Source organism: Sarcophilus harrisii, chromosome 2 (genome assembly GCF_902635505.1).
Source record: "Sarcophilus harrisii chromosome 2, mSarHar1.11, whole genome shotgun sequence".
Lineage (NCBI taxonomy): Eukaryota > Metazoa > Chordata > Mammalia > Dasyuromorphia > Dasyuridae > Sarcophilus > Sarcophilus harrisii.
Window position 1 is genome coordinate 649,619,834 of NC_045427.1, and position 16,429 is coordinate 649,636,262.

At 35.3% G+C, this 16,429-nt stretch overlaps 1 protein-coding gene and 1 long non-coding RNA gene across 3 annotated transcripts in view; one reads left to right on the plus strand and one right to left on the minus strand.

The window, feature by feature from the left end:
• Positions 1-16,429, minus strand: part of PRKG1 (protein kinase cGMP-dependent 1) — a 1,288,902-nt gene that overhangs the window by 382,512 nt on the left and 889,961 nt on the right. The gene's annotated exons all lie outside the window — the stretch shown is intronic.
• LOC116421073 overlaps positions 1-16,429 on the plus strand; it is a 28,362-nt gene that overhangs the window by 9,254 nt on the left and 2,679 nt on the right. The window lies entirely within an intron of this gene.

Here is a 16,429-nt window from a genome sequence, read left to right on the forward strand (position 1 = left end):
CTGAGTTCTGAATTAATAGGGTGAAATTAAAAATGTGTCACTGAATTATAAATGTAATTTATACTACTAAAATTATCTTTATAAAGTGATTCTTTAAAGGGGAAGAAGACCCCTCCCCAGTGAATTATGTGTGAGAAACTATAATCCATGGATGTGTGACATCCCTGCTGGATCACTACCTCTTCATTTCTCACAGGGAGATAGGAATAGGCTGGATAAACAATTTCACCTGAGATGATTGATTCAGAGGTAGCAGAAAAAGCTATAAACTTCCTGTGAAATTAGTCCACAAATGTTAATAAATTTGGATTGTGTTGGAGTTGATAATAACTTGTCTCATCATTGATTTGTTTCTATTAATTTTAGATAGTTATCTTTAATATAAAGCTCCATATCTTTCTATAATAAAAAAATTGCCACATGAAAAAGGATTACATTGATTCTACTTTTTAACATATATAATTGCTTCCAAGGGCACATGGGCTACCTTGGGAACTAGTAGATTTTACTCCTTAGGATTTCTTGAAGACACAATGATTGGCTTCTTTTCAGAGATATGACAGAAGAGATTCTTCTGATTCAGATTGAGTAGATGACTTATAGATCTCACTTCATTAGCAGAATACCCACTATCTAACAAAGGAGACCATTTAATTTAGAGAACTATGAAGATCATTTTAAAATAATTCCACTTACTTAATGCTCTCCACTTCATGAAAGAAATAATAATGTCTAGTTTTATGATAAACTTCCATGTTTGTGAATTTGAATTAAAAATACAATAAAAATTGAAAATTCATATCAATATTACAGCTAATTTTGAAGAAAATTAGACAAGTATGATTGCTCTTTTCATTTTTAACATATAAAATGATTGATCCAAAAATTCATTTATCTACAATTATTTAGAGAGGTAGTTCACTAACTAGGGCTAGATGATAGATGTCTATGTCTGTGTCAATGTGCATAGACAGAATATTTGTTTTATTTTAGCTCTTTGAGGGTGGGAACTATTTAAAATTTTAACTTATTAAATTTGTCTTTATATCCTTAACATTTACATATCACAAGAACTTAAAAATATTGGCAAATTGATTTAAATTTTCCCTCATAATAAAAATGACAAATATGTGAATTTCAAAAGCAATGATAGAACAAGTGGTAATTGGACAGAAAATGGAATCACGTTGGGAACAGGAATTGTTCCACACTTTACCTTATCTATAGTGATGATTACAACCACCCATAATGCCAAGCATTTATTAAATTGCTTTCCATATTATATCATTTTGTCTCATAAAAACCCTGTAGGTTTTTTCTATAGGTACTATTTTCCCCATGCTACAGATGGGAAAACAACAACAAGAACATTAGAGCAGAAAAGTGAAGGGATTTGGCCGTGATTACACCATTAACAGGAAACAGAGCAAAGATTGGACTCTGAGTCTCCCTGACTTGGCATGTACAACTCTCCCCCAATGGCTCCAATTCCAAATGCTTAACAAGCTTTGTGTATATAATTGTGAGTATGTATGTGTGTATCTATGCATGTGCTGTACATATATGTGTGATCATACATGTACATGTATGTTTGTGTGTGTGCTACTGAGCCACTGTTGAAAAGTCAATTAATATGATTTGCTATATTTTACCTAGCCAATATTGAAAAAAAAAACAAAACAAAACAAAACAAATTATGCCCTTAAAATGACTTCAGGCAATTTTAAAGAAACCACGGAACTGGTTGATAAATATTCATTTTTATTGTAGATATATTAAGCGGTTTATATTACGTAAATTTGCCTCTTATGAGTAAAATTTGTCAAAATTAGTTTCCCTGCAAATCATTGAGAATAAGCAATGGTGTTAAAGAATTTTCCCTCTTTTTCAAATCAAGGAAGTGAGTTCATTTGTTGGGTCTTTTTCATTTTCCAAATGTTCAAATAGACAAATAAATATACACATAAAACACTTACATAAACATGTAAGCACACACAAATGTGCAGAGCGGCACTTTTCAGAGATAAATCCTGATTCCTTTTTGTCATTCCATATGAATAAAAAAGTCTTTTGAGTGACCATTTCGAAATTTGCTTTCAATTTCTATTTTCCCATTGTTCTTATTTTGTTTCTTGGAGTGACAGGATACCCATCCCTTTTGCATCTTGTTGAGCCTGTTTAGACAAATAAAGCTGTCATTTTCCACAATTTCCCAGTGGGTTGGATTTCATACTTTCTTGTAAAAGGGGATTGAGGGGCCCATTCACTAATTTTCAAACTGCATTAATCAGACATCTACCTTGAAGCGATTTTGAGGTCATGTTTACAGCAAATGAATTAATAATCTCATTTCAAAAGAGATAATTATGGCTATAAATCACTTCCATGGGCCTCAAAAGAGATTACTTCCATCCTGACAATCCTCTTTACAGAGTTCTTTATTTTAAACTCCATGGCTCAAAAGATCTTGAAGCAATTCTGAATCATGCTAAGCAAAGGACAGGACTGTCACTGGGTAATGTTAGGCAGCCTCCCTCTTTATGCAGTGTCAAAACATAATTACCATTCATGCCAAGTATGTTTTGCGGTGGTCAAAAGTCAATGGCTGATTTTCTAAGAGGGAGATACTAATCCAGCAACATCGGCCAACTATGAGCGATACGATTGGAACGTCCTAGTCTTATTTGTCCCCCAAAAGGAGGAGGAAACCTGGTGCCATGAATTATCCAAAATATATTTGAATAAAAATATAAATCTCTAAGGATGCTAATCAATTATGTAAACATCCACATTAAGTTTTAATACATGAATTGAGTAGTATAGACCATAAAGTGTATATGCTGAATTTTTACTTTGATGAACTTGTGGTCTCAAAATTTTGGTTCCTGCTAAAATAAGGCATATTACAATCCTCCATCCCTAGTTAGCCTCTGTGATTGTTGGCTCCTTTTATTCCAGAGGAAACTAGATGGTACAGCAGATAGAGCACTAGGCCTGAAATTGTAAATCTGAACTGAAATTGGGCCTCAGACATTGACTTGTTGTATGATCATGGGCAAATCAATTCTGCCTGTTTCAGTTTTCTGAACTAGGTGGTGCAGGGAATAGTTCATTGGGCTTCGAATCATGAAATTCATAAGTTTAAACCCAGTCTCAGAAACTAACCATGTTACCTTGGGCACATCACTTAAATCTTGTTTATTCCACTTTCCTCATCTGTAAAATAATCTGGAGAAGTAAATGGCAGATGGCAAACCATTCTAGGATCTTTGACAAGAAGACGCTAAAAAGGCTCATAAAGAATTAGATATTACTGCAACGATATGACTACAACAAAAAAAGACAATGCTATCACTCACCTCATAGGATTCTTTTGAGGATCAGAAGAGATAATTTTTATAAAGTGTTTGACAGAGTGTCTAATACACACTAGGCTCTTAATATATGCTTCTTTTCCCCCTTTTCTCTTAAATCCTTCATAGAGATCCAAGCAAGGGCTGGGGGGCTTTCTATCAGTCACTTGACATTGTGTAGGCATCAGTGGAACACAGAGGTGCTATTTAAATAGGCCACCTCCTTTTTTCCTGACTCCCTATCTCTCTGAAGACATCTTTGTTAAGATTTGAATCATCAGCCAATTGGTCTTGTGATGAGAGATCCATCTGTACCCAGAGAGAGGACTGAGGGAATTGAGTATGGATTCCAACACAGTATTTTCAGTTTTTTGCTATTGTTTGCTTGCATTTTGTTTTCTTATTTTTTTTTCCTTTTTGAGCTGATTTTTTTCTTGTGCAGCTTAATAATTGTGGAAATACGTATAGAAGTATTGCCCATGTTTAATGTATATTGGATTACTTGCCATCTAGGGGAAGGGGTAGAGGGAAAGGAGGGGGAGAAAAATTTTGGAACACAAAGTTTTGCAAGGATGAATGTTGAGAACTATGTATATGTTATGAATGAAAATCTTTAAAAAGAGTTGAATCATTTGTTGAGGTCATTGTAAGTCAGTAAGGATCAGACAACAGAGCACATCAAAATATTCTTGAAGACAGGAGCTGTTTTTATTTTTCTTCTTGTTTCCCTAATATACTGAATGGCACATAGTAAGTATTAAAATGTTCATTAATCAGTAATGTTCAATCGAACGATGGATTCTGGTATACCATACCCCACTAATAATATATCCAGGCTATTTGTGCCTACCTGCTATACATTCAGAGATTGTTGCATTCCACCATTCATAGCTATATAGATGTTTTTAAAGGGTTTTTTTTTTTCCACAAGGGTCATCACTAAAGTCTCACAATTTCCAGAGGATTCCATCCTCATTTCTTCTAATCAAGGCTTGGTTTAATTAATTATGTACCTGGGTCTGAGTCCTGATAAAGTAAGAGTTGTCCCTATACCTGCATAACATAATGCAGTTAGCATTATTCATCCACTCACGGTTTTTTGTTTGTTTGTTCTTTTGTTTTTGTATATGGAGAGTAAGACTACATTCTTTTGAATGACTTTGGATCTCATGTAGGAGATACAATAGGATTGTGGGACATGATGCCATTGGCCAAATGTGATCCACAAGTCGAAGCATCTGGGGAATTCTATGCCAAATAAGGAATCCTTCCTAGATTTAAATTCTGAGTGAGACATTCTTCATCGCAACCACAAACACCTTTGGCAAGCACAAGCCTTCTTCTTTTATGTCTCTCTTCCCTTTAATAATCAGAAAGATGTTGAACATAGCTTTATCACTATTGACTCTTTCCAGATATCTTTTATGAAATACAGTCCTCATGATGATGAGGCAGCGGGAAGCAATGCATGAAAAGTTAGTCAGGAAGACTTATATAAATAGTTCTATATCCCCTTAATTAAAAATATTAAGTCCTCTGGTGATTGGAGTTCTTTATAAGCTGGCCACTTCCTTCCACTAACTACTTCTTACTTACTCCCTTCCATGTACTAGAGATTGAGCTATACTAGTCTAATTGCTGTTCCTCACATATGACACATTTTGGTTTTCATATTATTTATCCCAGGTTGGTTGGTTTGTTGATTATTTTGTTGGTTGTTTATCCAGGTTATATCTACAAATACTGCGTTCTCTCTAAGGCTTGTTCTGGAGTCCTTGTCTCTTCTCCTCTATACTGTCTTGCCTGGTGAGCCAATTTGCTCTATCTTCTTGCATATGATTCCCAGATCTATCAATATAGCCCTAACCTCTCTCTCCTTAACTTCATTTCATTTTCTTATCACTAACTACCTCCTTTGACATCTCAAATTAGAAGATACATAATTATCTTAAACCCATCTTAGCATATTATTTTTCATTCAAAGCCTCATCTCTTATGAATTTCCACATTAATCTCAACAACCTAAACTCCCATCCTGAGTACTATTCTTGACTCCTCAGCTACACTCCACCCATATATTCAATATGTTATTAAAGTCTTTTAATTTCTATATTTCATAACTTCTCTCATATACATACCCTTCTCACCACTCAAATGCTCAATATTCTAGTGAAGGCTTTCATTATCTCTCATCTGAAATAATTGGTCTGATTGATCTCTCTGCCTCAGATTTTACCCATTCAATCCATCCTCCATGTGGTTGCTAAAATGATTTTTTATAAATCACAATGTGACAATATCAAGTCCCATCCCCTGTGTCCCAAATAAATATCAGTAGTTCTATATCCCCTTCAGGATTAAATATCAAGTCCTCTGGTGATTGAAGTTCTTTATAAACTGGCTACTTCCTTCCTCAAACAACTTCTTATACTTTGCTACTTTAGATTGAGCTACACTGGCCTAATTGCTGTTCATCACATGTGACACTCTTTCTCTCATTGCTTTTCATTTGTCCTGACTATCCCTTGGGTCTGGAATGCTCCCCATAAGCCCCCTCAGCTCTTAGTGTCTTCACCTGTCTTCCTTCAAAAATCAACTCAAAATCTGCTTTCTTCAGGAGATTTTCCCATCTCTTCCCCCTCTCCAACTAGCATCTCCTCTCTGAGATTACTTTTCATCTGTTCCATATGTATCTTCCAAATACCGAATTATTTATCTATTTGTTCCTGATAGAATAAAAGCTTCTTGGGGACAGGAACTGTTTTTATCTTTCTTTATATCCCTAGCATTTAGCAGAGTTGCAAGCTTATTGTAAGTACTTAATACATGTTTGTTGACCTATTGAGTTTCCAACAAATGCAAAATAGTGGAAACAAGACTGATTGGAGAGAGGTCCAAGGCTGGAACAGTGCCTTGGAGTTAGATTATGGATGGCCTTGAGTGCCTCACTCAGGACTACATAAAATTAATGTACTATTTGCAGGAATTTCTGAAAAGGTCTGATGGCTCATTTCCCAGAGACTTATCACTTCTAGGAGCTCCCCAGGGAAGTAGATTTCTCTCCATGGTGGCAGGTGGGATTATTTCCCTTCACAGCAACTTGAGCAGAAGCTAAATCAGATTAATCCATAATCATGAATAAAACAATCCCTGATGAAGTAGTTGAAATTTAACCCAGTCTTAGACTGCCTATGCTTATGAAAAATGACCTTGGATTTTATAATATTTATTAATGGGGGTGAATAATGAGAAAAGGGTTTTTTTCCCTTTCAATATGATATATTTTTTATTACTTTTGGTCCCTTGACAGTATTTGGCAAGTTTTTCCCATTTTCTTATATGTGTTATATTTCTCCTCTCACTCTAACCTATAAGCTCCTTGAAGCCAGGGATTGCTTCATATTTGTCTTCATGTTTCCAGAATCTATACCATATCCTCCATAGCTAGGAAGTTGAGGATCACTTGGGATATTATGGAGAGACACAAGAGAGGTGTGAGCCAATATCAGCATAACATAAACAAAATATTGTATCGTAAAAGTAGAATGATGGTTGTCATCAGAGAAAGGTGTGTCTAGAAAAGAAGAGGGCCTAGTAATGTAGAAATGGGCAGCTAGGTGCCACTGTGATAGATAGAGCACTGGACTTAAAATCAGAAAAACTAATCTTCATGAGTTCAAATCTGGCCTCCGACACTTATTTAGCTGAGTGATTAGAAAAGTCATTTAATTCTTTGCTTCAGTTTCTAATTTGTAAAATGAGCAGAGAAGGCAATGGCAAACCATTCCAGTATCTCTACCAAGAAAATCCCAAATGGGGTCATGGAAAATCAGGCAAGACTCAAATGACCAGATGTCATCCAAAATGTAGGGACAACATGAGGATTACATGATGGGCATGTCTCAGGCTTCACTGGTATAATGTCCATGTGGAGAGAAAGAGAAAGAAAAGTTGCCAGAAGACTAGATGGATTCCTTGGGGCAAACTTGTGGCAGGAAATGGATATAAGTCACAGAGGGCGAATGAGTATAAATGAATTGCAATATATAATATTGGAGAGAGAGTACCCATAGTAATAAGGTCACAGATCCAAAAGCTTAGCACCCTACATATAATCAACTCAACAACTCATTTAGTAAGCACCAGCTACGTGCCAGGTATTGGGTTACTTGCTAGGGATACAAAATCAAAATCCAAACATCCCTTTCTCTCAAGGAGTTTACATTTTATCAAGAAAACACATCCATACATAAGTAGGAAAAAACTAAGTACAAAGTAAATGCAAATATTATATGATGATCAATACTGATATACATGGCTCTCTTCAACAATGAGATCATTCAGACTAGTTCCAATTGACTTTTGATCAAGAGTCATCTACATCCAGAGAGAGGACTGTGGGAACTGAGTGTGGTTCACTCATAACATTTTCACTCGTTGTTGTTGTTTGGTTGCATGTTATTTTCTTTTCTGGTTTGATTTGACTTTTCTTGTACAGCAAGATAATTGTATAAATATGTCTGCATACATTGGATTTAACATATATTTCTACCATGTTTAACATATATTGGACTATTTAACATCTAGGAAAGGGGGTAGAAGAAGGGAGGGGGAGGGAACTGGAACACAAGGTTTTACAAGAGCTAATGTTGCAGAATCATTTATGCATATTTTTGAAAAATAAAAACCCTTAATAAAAAAAAGAAACAAAAACACAATGTAAATATAAGATAAAATGTTATTATTGATTGTGCACAAAGCAAAAAAGCCCTTGAAATGAGCTATGAAGGAAAATAAAATTTCTAAGTAGCAGAAATGTGTATATTTTAGTCATGGTATTTAATACCGTAAATTTTAAATTGAATTCAATTTGAAAATTCTTTCAAGAATACAGGTAAGAAATTACTCAGATTCCAGGCTGATTAATACTCCAGCATGCATTGGAATATTAATTCTACCATATTTCTATACCAGGATGAATTGATTTCATCTTTTAGAACAAACATAAAAGACTTATTCCTTTATTAAATGGTCTATTTTTTCTTAACCTACAAATCTTGCCCAATTCCAAGATGCTTTGGCCTAATTAGCTACTCTAATCTGCTGTCCTCGCTATCACCTAGTGCCCTGGAAAATAACCTAAATAAGTAGTAAAGAGAAGACCTTGCCATGTTGCCTCAATTCACAAGTAAAGAAAAAAAAATCAATTCCATCCTGTTCTTCAAGATCAGTTGGACTGCAAATTGAGCTCATTTACTCCTAAAGTTGTTAAAACTACAGGAAACCATGATCTTTTTCTCTACAGTTTTAGTTTAAGAAAATCTCTCAAAACTGCCTGTTTCTCTCTGCCTGGCCCCCTTCTGCTTCTTCCCACCCTTCCCTGAAATGACTGAATAATCAATGCTAAGAGTAGAATATTATAGTAAGTAAAAGTTGGTCTTTCTTTTCTATATTTGCCAGTACTCCTATCTTCTATATTTGCAAGTACTTTCCTATCACTTTGTTAAGACAGGAAAAAAAAAAAAAAAAACTGTATGGGTTCTTTCCAAAGTATTAGCTGTGAGATATATCCTGGGGCCAGGAAGGGAAGTTGGGGGTGATTTCCCAAGGATCAGGTGATTTTAGTGAGTTCTACTCATTTGCTGATGAAGCCCTTCTGTCACCTATCTACCTCCTGAGAAAGAATATAAAGTGTCACTTCAGTGTGTTTGAGTGGAAACAATCGAAATTTCACCTGGGAAGTAGATTAAAGAAGCCACCATGGTTTAAGTCTTGACCTTTTCCTTTATCTCCAAAAATCTATTTCAGTTAAGTCACTAGGCTGGTCTGCAGACATCATGTGGCAAAAGCAACCCTCTTTCTATTAGGGTGTCCAAGGAGCCTATTACAAGAGAGCTTTGACTGTCACCATGGTAACTCTATCCCTGGGGCCTAACACCTACACACACAAATGGAGTGACTGGCAAGATGCTCTCAATCCTATCTGCAGAGCGATACTTCAATGTCTCTGAAAAATTAGGGCACCTGTTTAATAATGCAAGGGCCAAGCTTTTAAGAAAAAGAATTACAGAAGGAGCTAATCTAACAAAATAAAAAACGAACCACATTTGAGGAAGAGCACTGGGGAGATTGTGTGCATAGGAGGGATACTAGAAGAGTAAAGGGTTTCACGTCATGCCTTATGAGAATCAGTTGCATTTTTGGTTCCTATGTGGTAACAGGAAAAATGGGCTGAATTTGAAGTTAATGGGATCTGGGTTCAAATTCTATAAGTCTCTTAAAGTCTCAAGAGCTCTTTCTCTGAGGCAGTTGGACTGGAAGATCTCAAAGGTCTCTTTTTCGATGGAAGATCCCAGGATCTCAATAAATGATGATGTTAAGCACTGAGGAGAAGACTTTGGAAGAACACTTCAGCCTGAGAACTGTCTTGAAGTCTTTGAAGGGTGTTACATTGAAGCAAGCTCTCCCCATGAGGATGTCTGTACTCTCCATGCTTTGTATATTGCTCAGCGCACAGTAAGAATTTAGCAAGTGCTATCGATTAACTAACTCTCCTGCTTGGCTTTGGAGAAAACTAGCAACCATAGAGATGGGGAAAGGGCAAGGTTTAAAGAAGGACATTTAGGGCCTCAGGAAAAAGTTCTCAACAATCAAAGCTGTGCATGAATCTTATAAGTTACTCAGAAAAAAAGGTTTGAGGAACATTATTTCTCTACTAATCACAGGAAGCTCAGTGTGTGCTGTTTTGGACCTGGAGTCGGGATGACCCAAGTTCAAATCTGTTCTGAGACTCTTACTATCACTTAAAGTGAGTCTGCCTCAGTTTCCTCAACTTGCTTCTATGGTAGTTGTGGAGATATATTTAGGAAAGAATTGTAAAGAATTATATAAATGCCACCTTATTATTTTTTTTCTACCTATCCTTTTGAAGTGGTCGATTTGCATGTTTCCACTTTCAGTGAACTTCAAGCCATAGAACTGGAGTTCAAATCCCATCTCCATTATCACCTGTGTGATCCTGGTACGGTCACTTACTCTGTATCTCACTCTCCATATCTGCAAAATTAGTACATTGGACTTGAAAGACTTTTGGCTCTTAACCTAAGCCACTTAAATCAATGAGTGTGTGTGTGTGTGTGTGTGTGTGATAAAATAAATCCTTTGTGCTTGGGCAGGATTGTTGTAAAAAAGATCAGGGACTGGGTGTTTTGCTACTTGTACTAGTTAATAAAATGTCTAGCTTTTCTAGACATCATCTATAAAATAAAGAGCATTCAAGGTCCTTCCAACTCTGATAGTGGAAGTTGATTCTTTGATTGGAAATAACACAAGGCGCTGTTCTTGGTCTTCTGGTGGCCTTTTTCTTGTGACTCAAAGATTCTTCTTATCAGACTGATCATAATGGATCATGAAGGAAATATCTGAAGATAACACTTTCAGTTGGAACAGATTAATTGGTTGATGAATAACAGGAAGGAGGCAGAATAGTGGATTGTATTTTGAAAAATAGTCGCAACAGCTAGGTGGTACAGTGGATAGAGCACCAGCCCTGAAGTCAGGAGGACCTGAGTTTAAATCTGTCCTTAAAACTCAGAGCAAAAGAGAAGAATCATGGGAGAGGAAAAAAAAAAAAAACAAAAAAAAGCATAGTATGTGTTGATTTATATTCATTTTCCCTAGTTCTTTTTCTGGATGCAAATGGCATTTTCTGTCTAAAGTCTATTGGGATTATTTTGGATCATTGAACCATTGAGAAAAACCAAGCCTTTCATAGTTGATCGTCGAACATTCTTTCTGTTATTGTGTATGATATACTCCTGGTTCTACTTCTTTCAAGCAGCATCAATCCATGTAAATCTGTCCAGGCCTTTCTAAAATCAGCTTCTTCATCATTTTTTATAGAACAATAATATTCCAGTATCTTCGTATACCAAAATGTGTTCAGCCATTCCCCAATTAATGGGCACCTACTGATTTTCTAATTCTTTGCTATCACAAAAAGAACTACTACAAATATTTTTGCACATGTGGATCCGTTCCCTTCTTTTAAGATTTCCTTCCATACAGACCCAGTAATGGCATTGCTGGGTCAAAGAGTATACATAGTTTTATGGTGCTTTGGGCATAGTTCCAAATTACTCTCCATTATGGTTGGATCATTTCACAACTCCACCAACAATGCACCAGTGTCCAAGTTTTCCCACATCCCTTCCAACATTGGCTAAGATGTCAGGAAAAAATAATAACCAATCTGAGAGATATGAGGTGGTACATGAAAGTTGTTTTAATTTGCATTTCTCTAATCAGTAATTTAGAATATTTTTTCACATAACGATAGATAGTTTTAATTTCATCATCTGAAAATTGTCTGTTCATATCCATTTGACCATTTATTTGGGGAATGACTTGTATTCTGATAAATATGACAGCTTTCTTTATATATTTAGAAGTGATACCTTTATCAGAAAATCAGGCTGTAAAGATTTTTTTCCCAACTTTATTCTTCCCTTTTAATCTTGTTTTTTTTAGTTTTGTTTGTGCAAAAATTTTCTAGTTCAATGTAATTTATTGTCAATTTTGCCTTTCATAATGTTCTCTAGTTCTTCTTTGGTCATAAATTCCTTCTTTCTCCAAAGATCTGATAGGCATATTATCTCTTATCCTCCTTTTTTTTTTTTTAATGGTATCATCCTTCGTGACCAAATCATGTACCCATTTTACATTATTTTGGTGTGGTGGGTGAGATGTAGGTCTATGCTGAGTTTCTGATATTATTTTCAGTTTTCCAGAAATTTTTGTCAAATAGTGAATTCTTATTCCAGAAGCTGGAATCAAGACTCCAGTATCAAATACTTAATATCAAATGCTTTGTATCAAATACTAAATTATTATAGATCTTGATTATTGTGCTGTATGTATCTAATCAATTCCACTGATCCACTACTTTATTTCTTAGCTAGGATCAAATGGTTTTGATGACTGCTGCTTTATAATATAGTTTTAGGTTTGATACTGCTAAGCCACCATCTTTTGTTTGTTTTTTTTTTCATTAATCCCCTTGATATTCTTGACCTTTTGTTCTTCCAGATGGATTTTATTATTCTTTTTTTCTGTTTTATAAAATAATTTTTGACCATTTAATTAGTATAACACTGAAAAAGTAGATCAATTTAGGCAGAATTGTTATTTTTATTATATTAGCTCAGCCTAGCTATGAACAATTGATATTTTCCAATTGTTTAGATCTGATTTTATTTGTGTGAGAAGTGTTTTGTAATTGTGTTCATATAGTTCTTGGGTTTGTCTTGGCAGATAGACACCCGGCTGGTGTTAATTTTGTAACCAGATTTAAGTACCATTTTTATTTCTCCAGGCAACTATCCATCTATTCATCTTTCTGTCTCTCTCTGTGTCTCTTTCTCTATTTCCTTTCATTTCTATTTATATATGATCATTTATATAATACACACACATGTGTACATATACATAAACAGAGAATATTTAGTTTAGCACTTCAACACCCTAGAAATTAAGTAATTTTCTGCTTCTAGCTTAATTAATCTGGAATTAAAAGTTAATGAAACATCACTATTTTTAATTGATTTTTTAAAAAAAAGGTCAGTAAATAATAAACATTTAATCCATTCCAATAAACATTTATGAAGCATAGCTCCTGTGCTGTGTTGCTGGGATAGTAGTAGTAGTAGTAGTAGTAGTAGTAGTAGTAGTAGTAGTAAAAGTAGTAGTAGTACTTCCTCATTTATCTAAAAGTCACTTATATGTCACCATCAGCTATCTGAAAGTATAAAAGCTAAGCCTGGTAACTTCAGAAGCCTTTCAGAAGTGTTTTGTAATGTGTTCATATAGTTCTTGGGTTTATCTTGGCAGATAGACCCCCAGCTGGTATTATTTTGTAAACAAATATAAGTACCATTTTTATTTCTTCAGGCAACTATCCATCTATTCATCTTTTTTTGTCTCTCTTCTTACATTTCTATTTATACCTATGTTTATTTATATAATACACACACATATACATACATATACATAGACAGAAAATATTTAGTTTAATGCTTCAACACCTAGAAATTAAGTAATTCTCTGCTTCTAGCTTAATTAATCAGGAATTAAAAGTTAATGAAATATCACTATTTAATCAATTATAAGAAATATAAGAAAAAGAGGTTAGTAACTAATAAACATTTAATCCTTTCCAATAAACATTTATGAAGCACAGCTCCTGTGCTAAGTGTAGGAGAAGTAGTAGTAGTAGTGGTGGTGGTGGTAGTGATAGTAATAGTAGCAATAGTAATAGTAGAAATAGTAGTAGTAGCAGCAGTATTATTGCTGCAGCAGCAGCAATAATAGTAGCAGTACCACTACTGCTACTACTACTACTATTAGTAGTAGTAGTGGTAATGATAGTGGTAGTAGTAGTAGTAGTAGTAGTAGTAGTAGCAGTAGTAGTTCCTCATTTATCTAGAAGTCACTTATATAGCACCATCAGCTATCTGAAAATATAAAATCTAAGCCTGGTAACTTCAGAAGCCTTTGAGTAAGAATTCTTACAGCATGCCTGACAATTTTTTTTCCCAAAAATTTTCCAAAAAATCCAATTTTTGTTGGATCTCCACCGGAGATGGAGAAGGACACACAACATTCTTTTGGAAATTTGGTCTTTGTATGTTTCCCAGGATATAAATGCAATGTCTATTTATTGTTCTGATGTCACTGCTGATGAGCATGAGAGCTTTGACCACTCTCTTCCTAACCTGGGACAATTCATTCCCCTTTAAGCAGTCTGATGACATCCTATATCCAGAGGATCACCATATGATGTTGGGCTTACTGTGGAAACCCACTTGGCTTAGCCTAATACAACTCAGAACTCCTGGGCTCAAGTGACCCCCTCATCCTCAGCCTCTGCTGTAGCAAGGATGCTAGGCATGTGCCGCCATACTTGATAGGACTAATTACTTTGTAAGACAACCTGGATCGCTTTTATTGCAAAGCTTCTTCAGACATCAAGTCTACATTAATCCTCCCACTAAATGGTCCTAATGATGTCATTCAGAGGCCAAAAAGAAAAACAATAATGTTTTTCTAGGTGTTTCTCCAGATCTCCCAGTTTTCAACTAAACCATCCCCAGTTCTTTGAATTAACCCTTGATGTCATGATCTCAGGGCCCTACTTTATCTGACTGTTTCTTGGGCCCTCAGCAGCTTTTCAATGCCATTCCTCAGATATAGGACCCAGAATGGAAGCCTATACTCCAAATGTGATCAGATTGGAGAAAAAAAGAGCAGGTTAACTCAGCTCTGTATTAGGAGACTCAGTATGGCAGGAGTGGAAGGAACATTGTATATGAAGTTAAAGTGGATTGAATTACTTAAACTTTCTGAGTCCTTAGATGACTGGTGCATGAAATAAGGTGTTAGATTAGATGCACACTAAGGGCCCTCCTAACTCTGAAATTAGCATCCTGTGCTTTGGCATTTCTTAATGGAGTTGAATGAAATTGCAAAGTCATTAAGAAGTCACAAGGTATGAATCTGCAGGAAAATATTTTTTACTTGGACAACCTTTCTTGGCTGATACAAATAAAAGTTGTTTTTTGAACATATTTCCTCTTGAAAACATCTCTTTTAAATATACCTCTAAAATCTATTTCTCTATGTCTTTTTCCATCATCTATCTATTCATTTATTTATCTCTCTATGAATCATCTACTATCTAACAGTTAGAAGAAGCTATGTGTCACAAAGGTACTTAACTAGGAATCAAATAGATGTGAATTTGAATTCTGACACACACTTATTAGGTACGTGATGTTGGATAAGTTACCTAACTTCACTCTGTCTCAATATTATCTTCTGTAAAACAGTATTAATAATAGTACTTGATAAGTTTTTTTGTAAAGATTAAATGATATAGCACATCTCAAGTGCTTTACACACGTTAAAACAAGACATAAATGTTATTATCATTAGTATTTTTATTGTTATTATAAATCATTCATCTATTGATCTATTTGCTTTTATTTTGGCAATAATTGGTAACTCTACCTGTTCCCATTTTGAGGACATTTTTTTTTGGTGGGGGGAAGAATAAGAAGAAAGACAAGTCAGAAGGAAAATATAGAATGGGCTTGAAAAATATGGGAGTATGTGTGTTTGTGTGTATGTTCTTTTTTTTCTTCCTTCCCTTCCTTCCTCCTCTTCCTTCCTCCCTCCCTCCCTTCCTTCCTTCCTACCTTCCTTCCTCTTCTTTCCTTCCTTTCTTGTTTCCCTCCTCTTTCTTCCTTTCCTTCCTCTTTTTTTCCCTTGTGTTCTTTTTCTCTCTCACCCAATAAACAAGCCAAATGACATAAAGGCAGAGTCAAAAGGCCCTGAGGTAGTTGCTCACCACATTGGCAGCCTTCTCCAAAGAAGTCAGTAATTCTAGGAGATATACTAGTGCAATTCTTAGGATTAAAAAAAAAATGAAGGAAGGAAAACCAATTCCTTGGCTGTGTTTAAAATCTAACACATCTATGAACAAACAAGATAGTGTCTCAATAAGAGAATTTGTAAATCCAGAAAGGAATCACCACCACCACCAAAAGATATCTAACACTTTGAAAATTTTCCCCATCCACAGATGTCTTATTACCAGCGACCACCTGTGGTCTTCATGGCCCAGTTTGCAGCTCTATTAATAGGCGGCATCTCACAGCATAACAAGCTGTTTCTTGCCAGACATATCCATTCATCATCTCAGTCAAGTCTCAGATTGCTCCACAGATGGATATTGAGGAGGAAAGCAGCTGTCAGTCACCTGTACTGATTGGCCAAATTCTGTGCTCCTGAACTGTTGATCAAAATGGAGAGTCAACCCAACTGTGAGAGGGCAGAGGTTGAGTACTCTGTTGAAATTAGAAATTCAACAGTAGTGTCATATGTTCTGATAGTGAACATATTCCTTTTATAAAATATAAAAAGTGATAATTATTCATTTAAAAATATTTATTAAATGCCTACTAATACAGAGAAAATACTTCCTACATGCCTTGATACACTCATGGCAAACTTCCATA